Source organism: Moschus berezovskii, chromosome 14 (assembly GCF_049115385.1).
Source record: "Moschus berezovskii isolate FMDL1 chromosome 14, NW_MosBer_1.0, whole genome shotgun sequence".
NCBI classification, from domain to species: domain Eukaryota; kingdom Metazoa; phylum Chordata; class Mammalia; order Artiodactyla; family Moschidae; genus Moschus; species Moschus berezovskii.
This window is the reverse complement of record NC_142473.1, coordinates 35,223,387-35,245,270: the sequence shown is the minus strand read 5'-3', so window position 1 is coordinate 35,245,270 and position 21,884 is coordinate 35,223,387. Positions and strand designations below refer to the sequence as shown.

At 38.2% G+C, this 21,884-nt stretch overlaps 1 protein-coding gene across 3 annotated transcripts in view; it reads right to left on the bottom strand.

Annotated features, from left to right (window-relative positions):
• The window catches only part of ARHGEF12 (Rho guanine nucleotide exchange factor 12), a 165,650-nt gene that overhangs the window by 59,649 nt on the left and 84,117 nt on the right, over positions 1-21,884 (bottom strand). The gene's annotated exons all lie outside the window — the stretch shown is intronic.

Sequence of the window (21,884 nt, the reverse complement as noted above, 5' to 3'; positions counted from 1 at the left end):
AAGAGCACTAACCCCATAAGCAAAACAAACACAAGAGTACCACAGAGAGTCATATATACTGGCTTGTCAAAGGGAAGGTAGAGTAGAATTGCTCCAGGATTAAAAATAGCTAAGGCGAACTGGAAAAGGTAAAGTATTAGGGAGGAGACAGACGAAAGCCCATTCAAGTCTACGCAATTTATTTGTAATATAAAATTCCACCCCCACTTCCTTGTGTTTTTAAGTGCTTTAAAGGGTATTTAAACCCAAGACAATCGACCATTCTGGGACATTAGGCTAGGAGCAGCCCATGGTAAACTCTAGAGAAGTTCAGTATTACTCTCAAAAAAACATATTCAGAAAAACAGACTATTAAAAAGAAAGGAATGCTTAGAGAGCACCTGTGGCTCTTCTGAAAACTCCAAAGGAAAGAAACACTTTGACTTACAGAAATAGTAAAAAGAAAAGACAGTAGAAAAGATAAAAGAACTTGTGAGCTTAACCAGCTCTTTGATTTCTTTCATATACTTACCTGATTGCTACAGAGAATTTGTTTTCCTTCCAGTTAAACAGCAAACAAAAATTGTCAAGGTAAGGTGAGAGAAAAGACCACAACCAAAGGAACAGGGATAAAACAGAACCCTGATTAGTGCCCAGGGCTGTTTTTATCTTAGAGCAAAATCGGGAGATCCTGAACTCTGTGTTAGCCAAAGGTTTAATATATACTTCCAGCTTTACACAATCTAAGTGCTTCACCAAAAATGAATATATAAAAACAATATATAAAAATAACACAAGTATAATGATGATTAGCAAATAAAAACGATTTCAAACTTAAGATTTTTATACAAAGAGGTATGATTTTTTAAATAAGTTTGATGTACAAAACAAAGGAAGTGCTAAAGACTGCATGTTAATGAATATACATGCATATTTCTTGCTATTAATGAAATGACAGAAATATGAGCTTCCCTGGTGGCTCAGACGGTAAAGAAACTGCCCGCGATGAGGGAGACCTGGGTTCGATCCCTGAGTTGGGAAGATCCCCTGGAGGAGGGCATGGCAATCCACTCCAGTGTTCTAGCCTCGAGAATCCCCTTATATAGAGGAGCCTGGCAGGCTACAGTCCATGGGGTTGCAGAGTCGGACACGACTGAGTGACTAAGCACAGCACACATGAGCCTACTACAGATGACAAACTAATTGGAGCCCTAAATGGAAAACAGGAACCTTGAATCTTAATTTATTAACTTACAACAGACCATGGACCTTAAGATAAATGCTAAAGCTTTTCATAAGAACACATAGGAACAAATCTTCAAGACCTTAGGATACGCAGAGATCTTTCAGGATGCAAAATGCACATAAGAGAAAAACCCAGCAAATTGGATTCAAAATTTTAAATAACTGCTTTCCTAAAGACTCACTGGAAAAGACTCTGATGCTGGGAAAGGTTGGGGGTGGGAGGAGAAGGGGACGACGGAGAATGAGATGGCTGGATGGCATCACCGACTCTGTGGACATGAGTTTGAGTGAACTCCGGGAGTTGGTGATGGACAGGGAGGCCTGGCGTGCTGTGATTCATGGGGTCGCAGAGAGTCGGACACGACTGAGCGACTGAACTGAACTGAACTGAAAGACACTAATAAGAAAATGAAAAGGCAAGCCACAGACTGGGAGAAAACATTTGTAATACAAATTACTGATAAAGCACTTGTATCCAGATTCTTATTAAAAAAGAAAACAAAACTCTACAATCCTGTAATGGAAGACATATTTTAAAGGGACAAAAGATTTGAATAAATACATCACACACAAAGATGCACCAGTGGCCAACAAGCACATGCAAAGGTACTCAACATCTGCTGTCTTCAGGAAAATGCCAAGTTAAAACACAATGAGACACCACTATATACTAACTAATGGCTAAAAATGAAAAGACAGATAATACCAAGTACTAGAAAGAATGTGGAACAACTGGAACTCTCATACAATGCTGGTGGGAATGTTAGATGGTGGAAATTTCTTAAAAAGGTAAGCATATATGTCCATATGCCCCAACATCTCCACTCCTAAGAGGAATGAAAGCTCATGTCCACGTAAAGATTGGTAAAAAAAAATGTTCTCAGCAATTTTTCTCATTAAGAACGAAAAACTAAAACAACCCAGTTCAGTTCAGGTGCTCAGTCATGTCTGACTCTTTGTGACCCCATGAACCACAGCACGCCAGGCTTCCTTGTCCATCACCAACTACTGGAGTCTACCCAAACCCATGTCCATTGAGTCGGTGATGCCATCCAACCATCTCATCCTCTGTCGTCCCCTTTTCTTCCTGCCCTCAATCTTTCCCAGCATCAGGGTCTTTTGAAATGAGTCAGCTCTTGGCATCAGGTGGCCAAAGTATTGGAGTTTCAGCTTCAGCATCAGTCCTTCCAATGAACACCCAGGACTGATCTCCTTTAGGATGGACTGGTTGGATCTCCTTATAGTCCAAGGGACTCTCAAGAGTCTTTTCCAACACCACAGTTCAAAAGCATCAATTCTTCGGCATTCAGCTTTCTTTATAGTCCAACTCTCACATCCATACATGACCACTGGAAAAACCATAGCCTTGACTAGACTGACCTTTGGTGACAAAGTAATGCCTCTGCTTTTTAATATGCTATCTAGGTTGGTCATAACTTTCCTTCCAAGGAGTGTCTTTTAATTTCATGGCTGCAATCACCATCTGCAATGATTTTCAGTTCAGTTCAGTTGCTCAGTCGTGTCCGACTCTCTGAGACCCCATGAACCACAGCACACCAGGCCTCCCTGTCCATCACCAACTCCCGGAGTTCACTCAAACTCATGTCCACAGAGTTGGTGATGCCATCCAGCCATCTCGTTCTCTGTCGTCCCCTTCTCCTCCCGCCCCCAACCTTTCCCAGCATAAGTCTTTTCCAGTGAGTCAACTCGTCGCATGAGGTGGCCAAAGCATTGCAGTTTCAGCTTTAGCATCAGTCCTTCCAATGAACACCCAGGATTGATTTCCTTTAGAATGGACTGGTTGGATCTCCTTGCAGTACAAGGGACTCTCAAGAGTCTTCTCCAACACCACAGTTCAAAAGCATCAATTCTTCGGCATTCAGCTTTCTTTATAGTCCAACTCTCACATCCATACATGACCACTGGAAAAACCATAGCCTTGACTAGACTGACCTTTGGTGACAAAGTAATGCCTCTGCTTTTTAATATGCTATCTAGGTTGGTCATAACTTTCCTTCCAAGGAGTGTCTTTTAATTTCATGGCTGCAATCACCATCTGCAATGATTTTCAGTTCAGTTCAGTTGCTCAGTCGTGTCCGACTCTCTGAGACCCCATGAACCACAGCACACCAGGCCTCCCTGTCCATCACCAACTCCCGGAGTTCACTCAAACTCATGTCCACAGAGTTGGTGATGCCATCCAGCCATCTCGTTCTCTGTCGTCCCCTTCTCCTCCCGCCCCCAACCTTTCCCAGCATAAGTCTTTTCCAGTGAGTCAACTCGTCGCATGAGGTGGCCAAAGCATTGCAGTTTCAGCTTTAGCATCAGTCCTTCCAATGAACACCCAGGATTGATTTCCTTTAGAATGGACTGGTTGGATCTCCTTGCAGTACAAGGGACTCTCAAGAGTCTTCTCCAACACCACAGTTCAAAAGCATCAATTCTTCGGCGATCAGCTTTCTTCAGTCCAACTCTCACATCCATACATGACCACGGGAAAAACCATAGCCTTGACTAGACGGACCTTGGTTGGCAAAGTAATGTCTCTGCTTTTTAATATACTATCTAGGTTGGTCATAACTTTCCTTCCAAGGAGTAAGTGTCTTTTAATTTCATGGCTGCAGTCAGCATCCGTAGTGATTTTGGAGCCCAAAAAAATAAAGTCTGACACTGTTTCCACTGTTTTTCCATCTATTTCCCATGAAGTGATGGGACCGGATGCCATGATCTTGTTTTCTGAATGTTGAGCTTTAAGCCAACTTTTTCACTCTCCTCTTTCACTTTCATCAAGAGGCTCTTTAGTTCTTCTTCACTTTCTATCATAACGGTGGTGTCATCTGCATATCTGAGGTTATTGGTATTTCTCCTGGCAATCCTGATTCCAGCTTGTGCTTCCTCCAGTCCAGTGTTTCTCATGATGTACTCTGCATATAAGTTAGATAAGCAGGGTGACAATATACAGCCTTGACATACTCCTTTTCCTATTTGAACAGTCTGTTGTTCCATGTCCAATTCTAACTGTTGCCTCCTGACCTGCATACAGGTTTCTCAAGAGGCAGGTCAGGTGGTCTGGTATTCCCATCTCTTTCAGAATTTTCCAATTTACTGTGATTCACACAAAGGCTTTGAGATAGTCAATAAAGCAGAAATAGATGTTTTTCTGGAACTCTATTGCTTTTTCGATGATCCAGTGGATGTTGGCAATTTGATCTCTGGTTCCTTTGCCTTTTCTAAAACCAGCTTGAACATCTGGAAGTTCACAGTTCATGGTATTGCTGAAGCCTGGCTTGGAGAATTTTGAGCATGACTTTACTAGCGTGTGAGACGAGTGCAATTGTGTGGTAGTTTGAGCATTCTTTGGCATTGCCTTTCTTTGGAATTGGAATGAAAACTGACCTTTTTCAGTCCTGTGGCCATTGCTGAGATTTCCAAATGTGCTAACATATCGAGTGCAGCATTTTCACAACATCATCTTTTAGGATTTGCCAACAGCTCAACTGGAATTCCATCACCCCCACTAGCTTTGTTCGTAGTGATGCTTCCTAATGCCCACTTGACTTCACATTCCAGATGTCTGGCTCTAGGTGAGTATGAGTGATCATACCATTGTGATTATCTGGGTTGTGAAGATCTTTTTTGTATAGTCTTTCTGTGTATTCTTGTCACCTCTTCTTAATATCTTCTACTTCTGTTAGGTCCATACAATTTCTGTCCTTTATCAAGCCCATCTCTGCATGAAATGTTCCGTTGGTATCTCTAATTTTCTTAAAGAGATCTCGAGTCTTTCCCATTCTATTGTTTTCCTCTGTTTCTTTGCACTGATCGCTGAAGAAGGCTTTCTTATCTCTCCTTGCTGTTCTTTGGAACTCTGCATTCAAATGGGTATATCTTTTCTTTTCTCCTTTGCTTTTTGCATCTCTTCTTTTCACAGCTATTTGGAAGGCCTCCTCAGACAGCCATTTTGCTTTTTTGCACTTCTTCTTCTTGGGGATGGTCTTGATACCTGTCTCCTGTACAATGTCCCAAACCTCCATCCATAGTTCATCAGGCACTCTATCAGATCTAGTCCCTTAAATCTATTTCTTACTTCCACTGTATAGTCATAAGGGATTTGATTTAGGTCATACCTGAATGGTCTAGTGGTTTTCCCTACTTCTTCAATTTAAGTCTGAATTTGGCAATAAGGAGTTCATGATCTGAGCCACAGTCAGCTCCTGGTCTTGTTTTTGCTAACTGTATACAGCTTCTCCATCTTTGGCTGCAAAGAATATAATCAATCTGATTTTGGTGTTGACCATCCAGTGATGTCCATGTGTAGAGTCTTCTCTTGTGTTGTTGGAAGAGGGTGTTTGCTATGACTAGTGCTTTCTCTTGGCAAAACTCTATTAGCCTTTGCCCTGCTTCATTCTGTACTCCAAGGTCAAATTTGCCTGTTACTCCAGGTGTTTTTTGACTTCCTACTTTTGCAGTCCAGTCCCCTATAATGAAAAGGACATCTTTTTTGGGTGTTAGATCTAGAAGGTCTTGTAGGTCTTCACAGAAACGTTTAACTTCAGCTTCTTCAGCATTACTGGTCGGGGCATAGACTTGGATTACCGTGATATTGAATGGTTTGCCTTGGAAATGAATAGAGATCATTCTGTCATTGTTGAGATTGCATCCAATTACTGCAATTCAGACTCTTTTGTTGACTATGATGGCTACGCTATTTCTTCTAAGGGATTCCTGCCCATGGTAGTAGATATAATGGTCATCTGAGTTAAATTCATCCATTCCAGTCCATCTTAGTTCGCTGATTCCTAGAATGTCGATGTTCACTACTGTCATCTCCTGTTTGACTACTTCCAATTTGCCTTGATTCATGGACCTAACAGTCCAGGTTCCTGTGCAATATTGCTCTTTATAGCATCGAACCTTGCTTCTACCACCAGTCACATCCACAACTAAGTGTTGTTTTTGCTTTGGCTCAATCCCTTCATTCTTTCTGGAGTTATTTCTCCACTAATCTCCAGTAGCATATTGGGCACCTACCGAACTGGGGAGTTCATCTGTCAGTGTCCTATCTTTTTGCCTTTTCATACTGTTCATGGGGTTCTCAAGGCAAGAATACTGAAGTGGTTTGTCACTCCCTTCTCAAGTGGACCTCATTCTGTCAACCGTCCATTAACAGACAAATAGATAAAAAAAAAAAAAACACTCATATATCCGTTATAATAAAATACTACTTAGCAAGAAAAAGAAGGAACTACTCATGCATGCAACAAATATGCATCACAAAAACATCACATTAAGCAAAAGAAGGAAGATACAAAAGACTATAAATATTACATGATTCCAATGTAGAACAAGCAAAAAAGTCATCTATAGTAACAAAAAGATTAATGGTTGCCTAGAGACAAGACAGGATAGAGAGATAAGAATGACTGCAATGAGACATATGAAACAGCTTTTTGGGTTGATGGAAATGTTGTATATCTTAATTAAGGTAATGGTTGTATGAATATTTATCTGTTAAGACTTACTGAATTTTATACTTAATATGAGTGCATCGTATTTTATATAACTTGGATCTCAAAAAAGTTAACTTTCAACTTTAAAAAAATGAGACGTCAATTCTAGAGTCTACCAAGTACTAAACAGTATTTGAATTCACAAATTCACCACTCTTCCAAAATAGGAAACTGTAACATGGGCAGAGCAAAGATAACCTATCAGAATTTAACTATTTTTCTTTTGTTTAATGTTGCTTCCTTCAAGTCATTAGGAAAAATTCTAAATAGAATGGGTATGAATACATAAAATCAAAGAAAAAGACATTCTTTATTATAATTTCTAGTACACAATACAATAAATGTAAGTATCAGAGAATGATGTTTTACAGGAAGTTTTAAAAATGCAAACCCAGCTTTAGAAACATAAAACATCTGATGAGCTTCTTTACAGTCATTTGAAATATCAAAATAAACTAGATATTTTGAATTTTTGAATATCAGAAGTCAAGACAGTTGCAACACTGAATATGTGTTTTTTTCATGCTATAACCATCCCCCCCAGTTATCTCATCTCACTTCCAAAGGACTGAAAATCAGTGAGTTAGAGGATTCTAATATTGATGTTTGCTTGCTAAGACACTGACCTTCTTAAGCAGACTCTTTTTCAGGTTTCTGTAGAAAAGAACTTAAAATCTTGGTGGGGAAGGATAATAAAGAAACAAATAGGGCAGCAATGGCAATGTCTAAGAATATGATAACAGGCCCAAAATGTTATTAAAGAAGGATGAGATTTAAAAAATGGACTCTTAATTTCAGAATGTCTATTTACAAATTTTATTAACTAAAAAAAAAAAAAACCAAACCTTTGACCATGTTACCTTCTGTTTCTTACAAACACATATTGTCCATGGTTTGTTTGCTGTTTGCTAGTTTATTTTTCTAATTTCCTTATTCTCCGGTATAAAGATTATTAATTATAATCATCATACAAATGTGTTTATCTCTGAATACAAGTTTTTATAAGGTCACAAAATGACTTTAGTATGAAGTGCAACCAAGTACCTTGTATGAAGAAAGGCAGAGAAAGTGTTCAACAAGCAAGGTAATGATAGCCTAAACTTGAGATTTAGTCACAGGAATATTTCTTCACTTTCACTGTCCTTAGTGCCACATGAAGATTTTTCTTTCTCACAACTATTTATAACTGCATATGGAGCACTAGTAATCAAGTGCACATCTCTATTACCATACTTACAAAACAGGATTTCTGGTTTGGGAGAATGGCACTGAAACATGTATATCATCATATGTGAAACGAATCGCCAGTTCAGGGTCGATGCATGTTACAGGATGCTCGGGGTTGGTATGCGGGGATGACCCAGAGGGAGGATAAGGGGAGGAGGAAGGTGGGAGGGGGAACTCATGTACACCCGGGGCAGATTCACGTCAATGTATGGCAAAACCAACCAATATAATATTGTAAAATAATTAGCCTCCAATAAAAATTAAAAAAAAAAAAAAAAAAAAGGATTTCTTCTGTACCAGACTGTGAACTTCTAGAAAGCAGGTACACTCTCCTATTACCTTTTAATCTATCCCTTATCATAGTACCTGCTGTATAATCGGTGCTCAATGAATATTTACTAATTTGAACTTATTTTATAAATATATCATCCTCAAGTCATTTTTCAAGAAAAAGTAAAATCATATCCCTGAAAACTATGCGAAGTGAGGAACACTAACCTTCTGCCCTGACTAAATTCTAACTAACTTGATTCTCTATCTACCCTAAAATAATGCTAGTTACAATTAAGTTTTTCTTTATTTCTGGTCTTTTAAGGAATATGGTATTTCATCTGGAAGCTGATAATAAATGTCATGTTTCATATTGTCAGTGAAGTAAAAGTAGACAGTCTATCAAATTCACGTAAATATTATCCTTTCCTAATTTTTTTCCCTTTATAAACAAAGGACATGCTTTCCTACTAAAATATTGTGGCTTTTTTTTTAATGCTTTTTTACTGACGTACCATTAATTTACAAATTCTGTTAATTTCAGGCATACAGCCTAGTTAAACAGTGTTTTTGCAGATTATATTCCATTTCAGGTTATTACAAGATACTCAGTATACTTCCCTGTGCTATACAGTATGTCCTTGTTTATCTATTTTATATACAGTAGTTTGTATCTATTAATTCCATACCTCAAATCTGTACTTCCTCCCTTCCCTCTTTCCTTTGGTAACCAAAAGTTTGTTTTCTGTATCTGTGACTGTTTCGCATATACACTCATCTGTATTGTTTTTAGATTCCACATATAAGGTATATCATAAAGACTTTGTCCTTCTCTGACTTATTTCTCTATGCATAAGGCTCTCTAGGTCTATCCATGTGGCTACAAATGGCATTATTTCATTTTCATGGCTGAGTAATATTCCTTGATGTGTGTTATGCTGTCCCTCTTTGTATACATACACAATATTTTTTAAAAATTGAAGTATAGTTGATGGCTCAGTGGTAAAGAACCCACCTGACAATGCAGGTTCTCTGGATTGGGAAGATTCCCTGGAGAAGGAAATGGCAACTGACTCCACTATTCTTGCCTGAGAAACCCCATGGATAGGACCTGGTGGGCTACAGTCCATGGGGGTCCCAAAGAGTCAGACACGGCTTAGCAATTGAGCACGAGCATTGTTTATAAAAGTTGGTTCACAATATTGTGTTAGTTTCAGGTGTACAACTAAGTGATTCAGTTATATACATATTTATTTTTTCATATTATTTTCCATTATACGTTATTGCAAGATATTAAATGTAGTTCCTGTCTTGGTACATCTTAATCCAATCATTTGTTGGCAAGCACTTGAGTTGGTTCCACATCCTGGCTATTATAAATAGTGCTGCTATGAACACTGTGGTGCATTGTCTTTTCCAATTAGCAATTTTGTTTTTCCAGCTATATACCCAGGAGTGGAACTGCTGAATCATAAGTTATACTTTTAGATTTTTAAGGAACTCAAACTGTCTTCCACAGTGCCTGTACCAATTTACATTTCCTCCTAAGGTGTACAAGGGTTCCCTTTTCTCAACATCTTCTCTAACATCTGTTATTTGTAGACTTTTTAACAGTCGTCATTCTGACAGGTATGAGGTAATACCTCATTATGGTTTTGATTAGCATTTCTTAATAATTAGCAGTAATGAGCACTGTTTCACATGCCTGTCAGCCATCTACATATTTTCTTTGAAAAATGGCTATTCAAGTCTTCTGCACATTTTTTGACTGGATTGTTTTTTCCTTGATATTAAATTGTAATGAGTCCTTTGTATATTTTGGATATTAACCCCCTTGTTGCCACATCACTTGCAAATATTTTTTCCCATTCCACAGGTTGTCTTTTTGTTTTGTTGATGGTTTCCTTCGCTGTGCAAAAGCTTTTGAGTTTATTTAGGTCTCATTTGTTTATTTCTGCTCTTATTTCTTTTGTCTTAGGACACATCCAAGAAAAGTTTGCTACAATTTATGTCAGAGTATTCAATGTTCTCTTCTAGGAATTTTACGGTTTTGGTTCTTACATTTAGGTTTTAAACCATTTTGAGTTTATTTCTGTATATGGTATGAAGGAATGTTATAGTTTCATCGTTTTACATATGGTCATCCAGCTTTCCCAGCATCACTTGAAGAGATTGTCTTTTCTCCATTGTTTATCTTGCCCACTTTGTTATAGATTAATTGACTGTAGATGTGTAGATTTATTTCTGGGCTCTGTATTCTGTGCCATTGATCTATGCTTTTGTTTTTATGCCAATACCATGCTGTCCTGACTACTATAGCTTTGGAGGATAGTTTGAAGTTTGAGAAGTTTATAGCTCCAGTTTGTTCCTTTGTCTCAGAATTGGTTTGGCAATTTGAGGTCATTGGTAATTCCATATAAACTTTAGGATTATTTTGTTCTAGTTCTGCAGAAGATGTCTTGTGTATTCTGATTGCACTTAAATCTGTAGATTGTTTTGAGTAGTATGGTTATTGTAATATTAATTCTTGCAATCTAAGAGCCTGGAATATCTTTCTACTTCTTTGAATCATCTTCAATTTTCTTCATCTCGGTTTTATAGTTTTTTAGAATATAGGTCATTCACTTCCTTGCTTAGGTTTATTCCTAGTTATTTTATTATTTTGATGTGATCTTAAATGGAACTGTCTTTTTTACTTTCTCTTTCTGATATTTCATTATTAGTGTATAGTAGAAATGCAACAGATTTCAGTATATTAATCTTGTATCCTGCAATCTTCCTCAATTCATTGATTGGTTCTAGCAGTATTTTAGTGGAGAATTGAGGGTTTTCTATATAAGGTATCATCTCATATGCAAAGACTAACAGTTTCACCTCTTCCCTACTATTTTGTATATCTCTCTTTTTTTTAATTTTTTGTCAGACTGCTGTGGCTGGGACTTCCAATAGCATGTTAAACAGAAGCAGTGAGATGAACATCCTTGCCTTGATTTTGAATTTAGCAGGAAGGCTTTCAATTTCTCACCACTGAGTATTACTGTGTGTTTCTCTTAAGTGGCCTTTACTATCTTGAGACATATTCCCACTATACTCACTTTGATAGGAGTTTTTATCATGAATGGATCTTGATTTTGGCAAATGCTTTTTCTGCATCTATTGAGATGATCAAGTGATTTTTGTCTCTCCTTTTGTTAATGTGGTGTATCACATGGATTTGTGTACACCGAACCATTCTTATGACCTTAGAATAAATACACCTTGATCATAATATATGATCCTGTTTGTGTATTGTTTAAGCTTTGTTAATATTTTGTATTTACATTCATTTATTTTGCATCTATATTAATCAAAGATGTTTGCCTGTAATTTTTTATAGTGTCTTTGGTTTTTGTATCAGAGTAATGAGGGAGATGGGAATACCAGACCAAATGACCTGCCTCCTGAGTAACCTGTATGCAGGTCAGGAAGCAAGAGTTAGAACTGACACACTGTTCCAAATAGGAAAAGCAGTATATCAAGGCTGTATACTGTCACCCTGCTTATTGAACTTATATGCAGAGTACATCATGAGGAAAGCTGGGCTGGAGGAAGCGCAAGCTGGAATCAAGATTGCCAGGAGAAATATCAATAACCTCAGATATGTAGATGACACCACCCTTATGGCAGAAAGTGAAGAAGAACTAAAGAGACTCTTGATGAAAGTGAAAGAGGAGAGTGAAAAAGTTGGCTTAAAGCTCAACAGTCAGAAAACTAAGATTATGGCATCTAGTCCCATCACTTTATGGCAAGTAAATGGGAAAACAGTGGAAACAGTGGCTGACTTTATTTTCGGGGGCTCAAAAATCACTGCAGATGGTGACTGCAGCCATGAAATTAAAAGACGCTTCCTCCTTGGAAGGAAAGTTATGACCAACCTAGATAGCATATTAAAAAGCAGAGGCATTACTTTGTCACCAAAGGTCAGTCTAGTCAAGGCTATGGTTTTTTCCAGTAGTCATGTATAGATGTGAGAGTTGGACTATAAAGAAAGCTGAGGACAGAAGAATTGATACTTTTGAACTGTGGTGTTGGAGAAGATTCTTGAGAGTCCCTTGGACTGCAAAGAGATCCAGCCAGTCCATCCTAAAGGAGATCAGTCCTGGGTGTTCATTGGAAGGACTGATGTTGAAGCTGAAACTCCAGTACTTTGGCCACCTGATGCCAAGAGCTGACTCATTTGAAAAGACCCTGATGCTGGGAAAGATTGAGGGCAGGAGGAGAAGGGGACGACAGAGGATGAGATGGTTGGATGGCATCACCGACTCAATGGACATGGGTTTGGGTAGACTCCAGGAGTTGGAGATGGACAGGGAGGCATGGCATACTGTGGTTCATGCAGTCACAAAGAGTCGGACACAACTGAGTGACTGAACTGAACTGAATGATGACTTCATAGTGTGAATCTGGGAGCATTCCCTTCTCCTCAATTTTTTGGAATAGCTTAAGAAGGATAGGTATGAGTTCTTTAAATGTTTGGTAGGATTACCCTGTGAAGCCATCTGGTCTTAGACTTCTGCTTGCTGGAAGTATTTATTTTTTAAATTAAAGACTCAATTTCACTTCTAGTGATTGCTCTGTTCAAATTTTCTGTTTCTTCTTGACTCAGTCTTGGTACAGGCTGTATGTTCCCAGAAACTTGTCTATTTCTTCTAGACTGTCCAATTTGTTGACACATTGTTCATAATATGACATATTGTTCATGATATTCTCTTATGATTTTTTGTATTTCTGAGGTATAAGATGCTATTTCTCCTTTCATTTCTTTGTTTTTTCTGTTTTATGGTATTTTTAAAGAACTGTAGTCGATTTCCAATGCTTATTAATTACTTCTGTACAGCAGAGAGGCTCAGTTATACATATATACACTCTTTTTCATATTCTTTTCCATTAAAGTTTATCACAGGATATTGAATATAGTTCCCCGTGCAACAAAGTAGGACCTTCTTGTTTATCCATTCTATATATACCAGCTTGTATTGGCTAATTCTAAACTTGCAATCTATCCCTTTCCCTTCTCCCTCCCTCCTTCTTTGCAAGGACCAGTCTGTTCTCTGTATCTGTTATTCTGTTTCTGCTTCATAGATAGGTTCATTTGTGTCATGTTTCAAATTACACATATAAGTGGTATCATATGGTATTTGTCTTTATGACTTACTTCACTTTGTATAATAATCTCTAGTTACAACCACATTGCTGCAAATGTGGCATTATTATTTTTCTACTGCTGTCTTTAGACTTCTCTCTTTACCTTTAACTACATTTTACCATTTTAATTATGATATGTCTTGTTTATAGATCTGTTAGAGTTCATCCTGTTTAGGACCCACAGTACTTCCTGTATCTTAGGTATCTTTTTCCTTCTTTAGGTTGAAAAGTTTTCAGTCATAATTTCTTCAAATACCTGTTTGATCCCCCCTCTTTCTGGAACCCATATAATATGAACGTTGGTATATTTTATATTATCCCAAAGTTCTCATACAGTTTTTTTTTTTTTCCATTTGTCTGTCTGCTGTTTTATTGGGTTATTTCCATTATTCTACCTTCTGGATCACTTACGCATTCTTCTATATCATTTAGCCTTTTCATTGTTTCTCAAGTGCTTTTTTATTTTGGAATTATCTACTTTTAGAATTGAATTATCTACTTTTTAAATTGAAGGATGTTTGCTTTACAGAATTTTGTGGTTTTCTGTCATTCATTAACAAGAATCAGCCACAGGTACACCCATGTCCCCTCCCTCAAACCTAGATTGTCACAGAGCTCCTGTTTGAGTTCCCCAAGTTATACAGCAAATTCCCATTGGCTATCTATTTTATATATGGTATTGTAAATTTCCATGTTACTCTCTCCATACATCTCACCTTCTCCCTCCTCCCCTCTCCCTGTGTCCACAGGTCTGTTCTCTATTCTGTTGTTTCTCCATCGCTGCCCTGAAAATAAATTCATCAGTACCATCGTTTTAGATTCCATATATATGCAACTGGTATATAATATCTATATTTCTCTTTCTGACTTACTTTACCCCATATAATAGATTCTAGGTTCATCTACCTCATTAGAACTGACTCAAATGCATTCTTTTTTATGGCTGAGTAGTATTCCATTGTGTATATATTTTTATATATATGCACACCACAGCTACTTTATCCATTCATCTGTTGATGGACATCTAGGTTGCTTCCATGTCCTACCTATTGTTAATAGTGCTGCAATGAACACTGGGGTACAAATGTCCTTTTCAATTTTGGTTTCCTCAGGGTATATGTCTAGGGATGGGATTGCTGGGTCATATGGTGGTTTTACTCCTAGCTTTTTAAGGAATCTCCATACCATCTTCCATGGTAGCTGTATAAGTTTACATTCCCACCAGCAAAGCAAGAGGGTTCCCTTTTCTACAATACCCTCTCCAGCATTTACTGTTTGATGATGGCCATTCTGACTGGTGTGAGGTGATATCTCATTGTGGTTCTGATTGCATTTCTCTAATAATGAGTGATGCCAAGCATAATTTCACATGACTGTTAGCTATCTGTATGTCTTCTTTGGAGAAAATTTTTTTTAGGTCCTTTCCCCACTTTTTGATTGGGCTGTTTGTTTCTCTGGTTTTGAGTTGCATGAGCTGCTTGTATATTTTGGAAATTACTTGTTTCATTTGCTATTATTTTCTCCCATTCTGAGTGCTGTCTTTTCACCTTGTTTGTAGTTTCTTTTGCTGTGCAAAAGCTTTTAATTAGGTCAAACTCGTTTATTTTGTTTTTATTTCCATTTCTCTAGGAGGTGCATTAAATCAAAGCATCTTGCTTTGATTAAATCAAAGATCTTGCTTTGATTTAAGTCATCAAGTGTTCTGCCTATGTTTTCCTCTAAAGAGTTTTATAGATTCTGGTCTTACATTTAGGTCTTTAATCCATTTTGAGTTTATCTTTGTGTATGGTATTAGGAAGTGTTCTAATTTCATTCTTTAACATGTAGTTATGGCAGAAAGTGAAGAAGAACTAAAGAGCCTCTTGATGAAAGTGAAAGAGGAGAGTGAAAAAGTTGGCTTAAAGCTCAACATTCAGAAAACAAAGATCATGGCATCTGGTCCCATCACTTCATGGGAAATAGATGGGCAAACAGTGGAACCAGTGGCTGACTTTATTTTTTGGGGCTCCAAAATCATTGCGGATGGTGATTGCAGCCATGAAATTAAGACACTTATTCCTTGGAAGGAAAGTTGTGACCAACCTAGACAGCATATTAAAAAGCAGAGGCATTACTTTGTCACCAAAGGTCAGTCTAGTCAAGGCTATGGTTTTTCCAGTAGTCATGTGTGTATGTGAGAACCGGACTATAAAGAAAGCTGAGCACAGAAGAATTGATGCTTTGAACTGTGGTGTTGGAGAAGATTCTTGAGAGTCCCTTGGACTGCAAGGAGATCCAACCAGTCCATCCTAAAGGAGATCAGTCCTGGGTGTTCATTGGAAGGACTGATGTTGAAGCTGAAACTCCAGTACTTTGGCCACCTGATGCCAAGAGATGACTCATTTGAAAAGACCCTGATGCTGGGAAAGATTGAGGGCAGGAGGAGAAGGGGACAACAGAGGACGAGATGGCTGGATGGCATCACCGACTCAATGGACATGAGTTTGGGTAAATTCCAGGAGTTAGTGATGGACAGGGAGGCCTGGGGTGCTGCCATTCATGGGGTCGCAAAGAGTTAGACATGACTGAGCGACCAAATGGAACTGTCCAGTTTTCCCAGCACCACCTACTGAAGAGGCTATCTTTGCTCTGTTGTATATTCTTGCCTCCTCTGTCAAAAATAAGGTACCCATAGGTGCATGGGTTTAACTCTCTATCTTGTTCCACTGGTCTATGTTTCTGCTTTTGTGCCAGTACCATACTGTCTTGATGACTGTAGCTTTGTAGTATAGTCCAAAGTTAGGAACGTTGATTCCTCCAGCTCCATTCTTCTTTCTCAAGACTGCTTTGGCTATTCAGGGTCTTCTGTGTTTCCATATGAATTGTGAAACTTTTTGTTCAAATTCTGTGAAAAATGCCACTGGTAGTTTGATACGGATTGCATTCAATCTGTAGATTGCATTAGGTAGTACAGTCATTTTCACAATATTGATTCTTCCTACCCAGGAACATGCACTCTCTCTCTGTTAACATTGTCTTTTATTCCTTTCATCAGTGTCTTATAATTTTCCGTATACAGGTCTTTTCTCCCCTTAGGTAGGTTTATTCCAAGATATTTTATTCTTTTTGTTGCAATGGTGAATGAGATTGATTCCTTAATTACTCTTTCTGATTTTTCATTGTTAGTATATGGGAATGCAAGTGATTTCTGTGTACTGACCTTGTATCCTGTGACTTTGCTGAATTCACTGATTAGCTCTAGTAATTTTCTGATAGTTTCTTTAGGGTTTTCTATGTATAGTATCATGTCATCTGCAAACAGTGAGTTTTACTCCTTTATTTCCAATCTGGATTACTTTTATTTCTTTTTCTTCTCTAATTGTGGTAGCTAGGGCTTCCAAAACTATATTGAACAACAGTGGTGAAAGTGGACACCAATGTCTTGTTCCTGATCTTAGCAGGAATGCTTTTAGTTTCTCACCACTGGGAATAATCTTTCTGTGGGCTTATCATATATGGTCTTTGCTATGTTGAAGTAGGTTCCTTCTATGCCCATTTTTTGAAGCATTTTTATCATAAATGGGTGCTGAATTTTGTCAAAGGCTTTTCTTTTTCTGCATCTATTGAGATGATCATATGGTTTTTAGCTTTCAATTTGTTGATATGGTGTATTACACTGATTGATTTGCATGTACTGAAGAATCCTTGCCTCTCTGGAATAAATCTGACTTGATCATGGTGTATGAGCTTTGTAATGTGTTGTTGAATTCTGTCTGCTAGAATTTTGTTGAGGATTTTTGCATCTATGTTCATCAGTGATATTGGCCTATAATTTATTTTTTATGTGTTGTCTTTGCCTGGTTTGGGGGCTTCTATGGTGGCTTAGCTGATAAAGAATCCACCTGTAACGTGGGAGACTTGGGTTCAATCCCTGGGTTGGGAAGATCCCCTGCAGAAGGAAATGACTACCCACTCCAGTATTCTGGCCTGGAGAATTCCATGGACTGTCCATGGGGGTCACAAAGAGTCAGACACGACTAAGCATCTTTTACTTTGCCTGGTTTTGGTATCAGGGTGATTGTAGCCTCGCAGAATGAGTTTGGAAGTGTTCCTTCATCTGCAATTTTTGAAAGAGTTTCAGAAAAATAGGCATTAGGTCTTCTCTAAATGTTTGATAGAATTCCCCTGTGAAGCCATCTGGCCCTGGGGTTTTGTTTTGGGGGGAGTTTTTAAATCAGAGTTTCAATTTCAGTGTTTGTAATTGGGTTGTTCATAATTTCTATTCTTCCTGGTTTAGCCTTGGGAGATTGAACTATTCTAAGAATCTGTCCATTTCCTCTAGGTTGTCCATTTTTTTAGGATATAGTTGCTCACAATATTCCCTTATGATCCTTTGTGTTTCTGTGTTGTCTGCTGTAACTTCTTTTTCATTTCTAATTCTGTTGATCTGACTTTTCTCCCTTCTTTCTTGATGTGTCCGGCTAATGGTTTGTCAATTTTGTTTATCTTCTCAAAGAACCAGGTTTTAGTTTTATTAATCTTCGGTAACATTTCATTTCTTTTTAATTTATTTCTGCTCTGATATTTAGGATTTCTTTCCTTCTGCTGACTTTGGGGCTTTTTTCTGTTGTTTTCTTTCTAGCTTCTTTAGGTGTCTCTGATGCTTTTCTTGTTTCCTAAGGTATGGTTGTATTGTTATGAACTTCCCTCTTAGAACTGCTTTGTGCTGAGCCCATTGGTTTTGGGTCAGTGTGTTTTCACTGTCATTTGTTTCTAGGAATCTTTTGATTTCCCTTATTTCTTCAGTAACCTCTTTGCTATTTAGTAACGTATCATTTAATCTCCATGAGTTTCTGTTTTTTTGCTGGGTTTTTTTTTCCTAGTTAATATCTAGTCTCATAGTGTTGTGGTCAGAGAAGATACCTGATATGATTTCAATTTTCTTAAATTTACTGAGGCTTGATTTGTGACCCAAGATGTGGTCTATCCCGGAGAATGTCCCATGTGTACTTGAGCAGAAAGTGTATTCTCCTGCATTTGGATGGAAAGTCCTGAAGATATCAATTAGGTCCATTTGGTCTAATGTTTTATTTAAGGTTTGTGTTTCCTTATTGATTCTCTGTCTTGATGATCTGTCCATCGGTGGAAGTGGGGTGTCAAAGTCCCCTACTATTATTGTATTACTGTCAATTTTCCCTCTTATGCCTGTTAGCGTTTGTCATATGTATTGAGGTGCTCCTATGTTGGGTGCAAAAATATTTACAATTGTTATGTCTTCTTGGATTAATCTCTTGATCATTATGTAGTATCCTTCTTTGTCTCTTATAATATTCTTTAAAGTCTATTTTGTCTGAAATAAGGATTGCCACTTCGGATTTCTTTTGGTTTCCATTCACATGAAATACCTTTTTCCATCCTTTTGCTTTCAGTCTGTATGTGTCTCTAGGTCTGAAGTGGGTCTCGTGTAGGCAGCATATATATGGGTCTTATTTTTGTATCCATTCTGTATCTTTTGGTTGGTGCATTAATCCGTTTACATTTAAGGTGATTCAGTTCAGTTCAGTCACTCAGTCGTGTCCACTCTTTGCGACCCCATGAATCACAGCAAGCCAGGCCTCCCTGTCCATCACCAACTCCCGGAGTTCACTCAAACTCATGTCCATCGAGTCAGTGATGCCATCCAGCCATCTCATTCTCTGTCGTCCCTGTTTCCTCCCACCCCCAATCCCTCCTAGCATCAGACTCTTTTCCAGTGAGTGATACCTATGTTGCTACTGGCATTTTCTTGATTGTTTTGGGTTTGTTTTTGTAGGTCTTTCCTTTCTTGTGTATTTACTGACATATTATATAAGTCCCTTCAGTATTTGTTGCAAGATTAGTCTGGTGGTGCTAAATTCTCTTAATCTCTGCTTGTCTGTAAATTTCTCCATCAATTTTGAATGAGATCTTTGCCAAGTACAGTAATCTTGGTTGTAGATTTTTCTCTTTCAGTACTTTAAATATATCTTGCCATTCCCTTCTGGCCTGCAGGATTTCTGCTAAAAGATCTGCTGTTAAACATATGTGTTTTCCCTTGTACGTTATTTGTTGCTTTTCCTTTGCTGCTTTTAATATTCTTTCTTTGTGCTTAATCTCTGTTAGCTTGATTAATATGTGTCTCAATGCATTTCTCCTTGGGTTTCTCCTGCAAGGGACTCTCTGTGCTTCTTGGACTTGATCTAATTTCCTCAAAAAATTTTCTCAGTGCCTTTCTTTTTTTCTTCTTCCTCTAGGACCCCTATATCTTGAATGCTGGTGTGTTTAATATTGTCCCAAAGGTCTCTGAGGCTACCCTCAATTCCTTTCATTCTTTTCCCTCTATTCTGCTCCTCAGCAGTTATTTCCACCATTCTATCTTCCAGCTCACTTATCCATTCCTCTGCCTCAGTTACTCTGCTACTGGTTCCTTCTAGAGTGTTTTTTATTTCAGTAGTTGTGTTACTCATCTCTGTTTGCTTCTTCTTCTTTATTTCTTCTATGTCCTTGGTGATTGTATTAACAGTGTCAAATGTTTCCTGCATTTTCCCCATTTTATTTTCAAGTCTTCAGAGCAACTTTACTATCATTATTCTGAATTCTCTTTCAGGTAGATTGCTTATTTCCTCTTCGTTTATTTGGTCTTTGAGTTTTTACCCTGTTCTTTCATTTGTGCTGTATTTCTGTCTTTTCATCATTTTTTCTAACTTGCTCCACTTGAGGTCAGGCTTTAGGGTTGTATTCCTTCTTCCTTTTGGTTTTTGTCCTTGGAGGGAAAGGTTGGTTGAGTGGTTTGCGTTGATTTCTTTTTAGGGATGACTTGTGCCTGTGCTGTGTTCTTTTTTCCTTCGTGCTTTGTCTAGTTTCACTTGCTCATAGGGAATCGCATGTGGAGGCCTTGCACTAGACACTTCAGACCAGAGTTCCAAGTGGAAATCTGAATTATCTATTTTTTATTGGATCTTTATTGGTTCTAGAAATTATCGGTGCTTAGATCAACTCTCCTTCTTAGTTCAGTTAGCATTTTTATTATAAAATTTTTTAATTCACTAACTGGTAGACTGATCACCTCTGTTTCATTATTTATTATTTCAGGGTAGTTCTTTGTTCTTTTGAGGGAAGTTCCTCTGCTTTACCATTTTACTTAACTCTGTCTCTGAGTTTAGGTGAAAGTTATCCACTGTGGTCTTGAGGGATGTTTTTACATATCAGCATCCCCATGTAGACTGTTTATGCCTACTGTCTCTGGTGTGAGGGCTGAACTTGATGTAGATGCCAGACACATTTTCCCTCAGGATGTGCTAGCCATGATCACCTTGATAGGGGGTGCACACGCTGGTGCTGGTGGCTGGTGTTGGTCCTGGCCTGCACAGGACTTAAGGTGGGATTTCCTCTCTGCTCAGTGGTAGGCACTGCTGCCTTGTCAGGGGTGGAGTCCACTCCCAGTTTGCTACAGCAGAATCCCTGGTAGTCAGGCTTGAACTGGCTCTCTTCCTTTTTAAGTGTGTTTCTTGTCGGCAAGCCAGTACCCACGTACTCCACACAATGGAGTCCAGGCTTTTCCAGCCTTTCTCTTTGTCCCACTGGTTCACCAAGCAGCCAAGGGGGCTTGTCTCCTCTACAGAGGACCCCAGAACTGTGAATCTCAGCCTGCGGCTCCGCCTGCTTACTTCCCAGGGTGAGTGTCCACCCACACTATTTCCCTCTTCCTCTTAGGTCCTTTCTAGGGACAGTGGTTTCAGCCCAGTGTTTCTTCCCATCCTACCCAATTACGTGAGAATCTTTCTTGCAGCCTTGGTTGTATAGTTTTTCTGTTTGTTTTCTTGCAGCCTTGGTTGTATAGTTTCCAGTCTGTTTTCAGTGAGAATTTTTCTACATGTAGATGTATTTTTCATGTGCTTTTAGGGGTAGGTGAACTTCACATCCTTTTACTCCACCTCCTTAATCCCCCTTTCCAATGCAACAATTGAAACCAACATAAAAAAAATGATTCTTACTCAAAAGTTAAATACCAAGGATTGAAAATGAAAAAAAAATTAAAGTTTTTATAATGCTTTACCGTGGGGAGGGGTAGAAGTCTTTCAGGTATTGTAAAAAAGGTGAAAAAGTACTCTGAAGTTTCACTACTATACATTCCTTGAAAAATGCAGCAACTATGTTGCTAAATAGAAAATTAATGAAAATGTAGTGTTAAATATGCAAAGCAACATGCTAAACCTTTCAAACTGCATTTACTTCAGGAAAAGCACATTAGTCTTTCTTCATCTTTGATTTTTTTACATGACCAAACTTCTCCAAGTCTCACCTCTTAAGAATTAGCTTCAGGGAAGGGTGTGGAGAAAGACCATGTGCAACCCCATAAAAACAGCTCATTTTTAAACTGCTGCCAGACATACATGTTTTATGAGTTAGACCTTAGATAATCCTTTGATTAAGAAGTTTCTTGATTCTAAATGCACAATGCTGCCAGCAAGA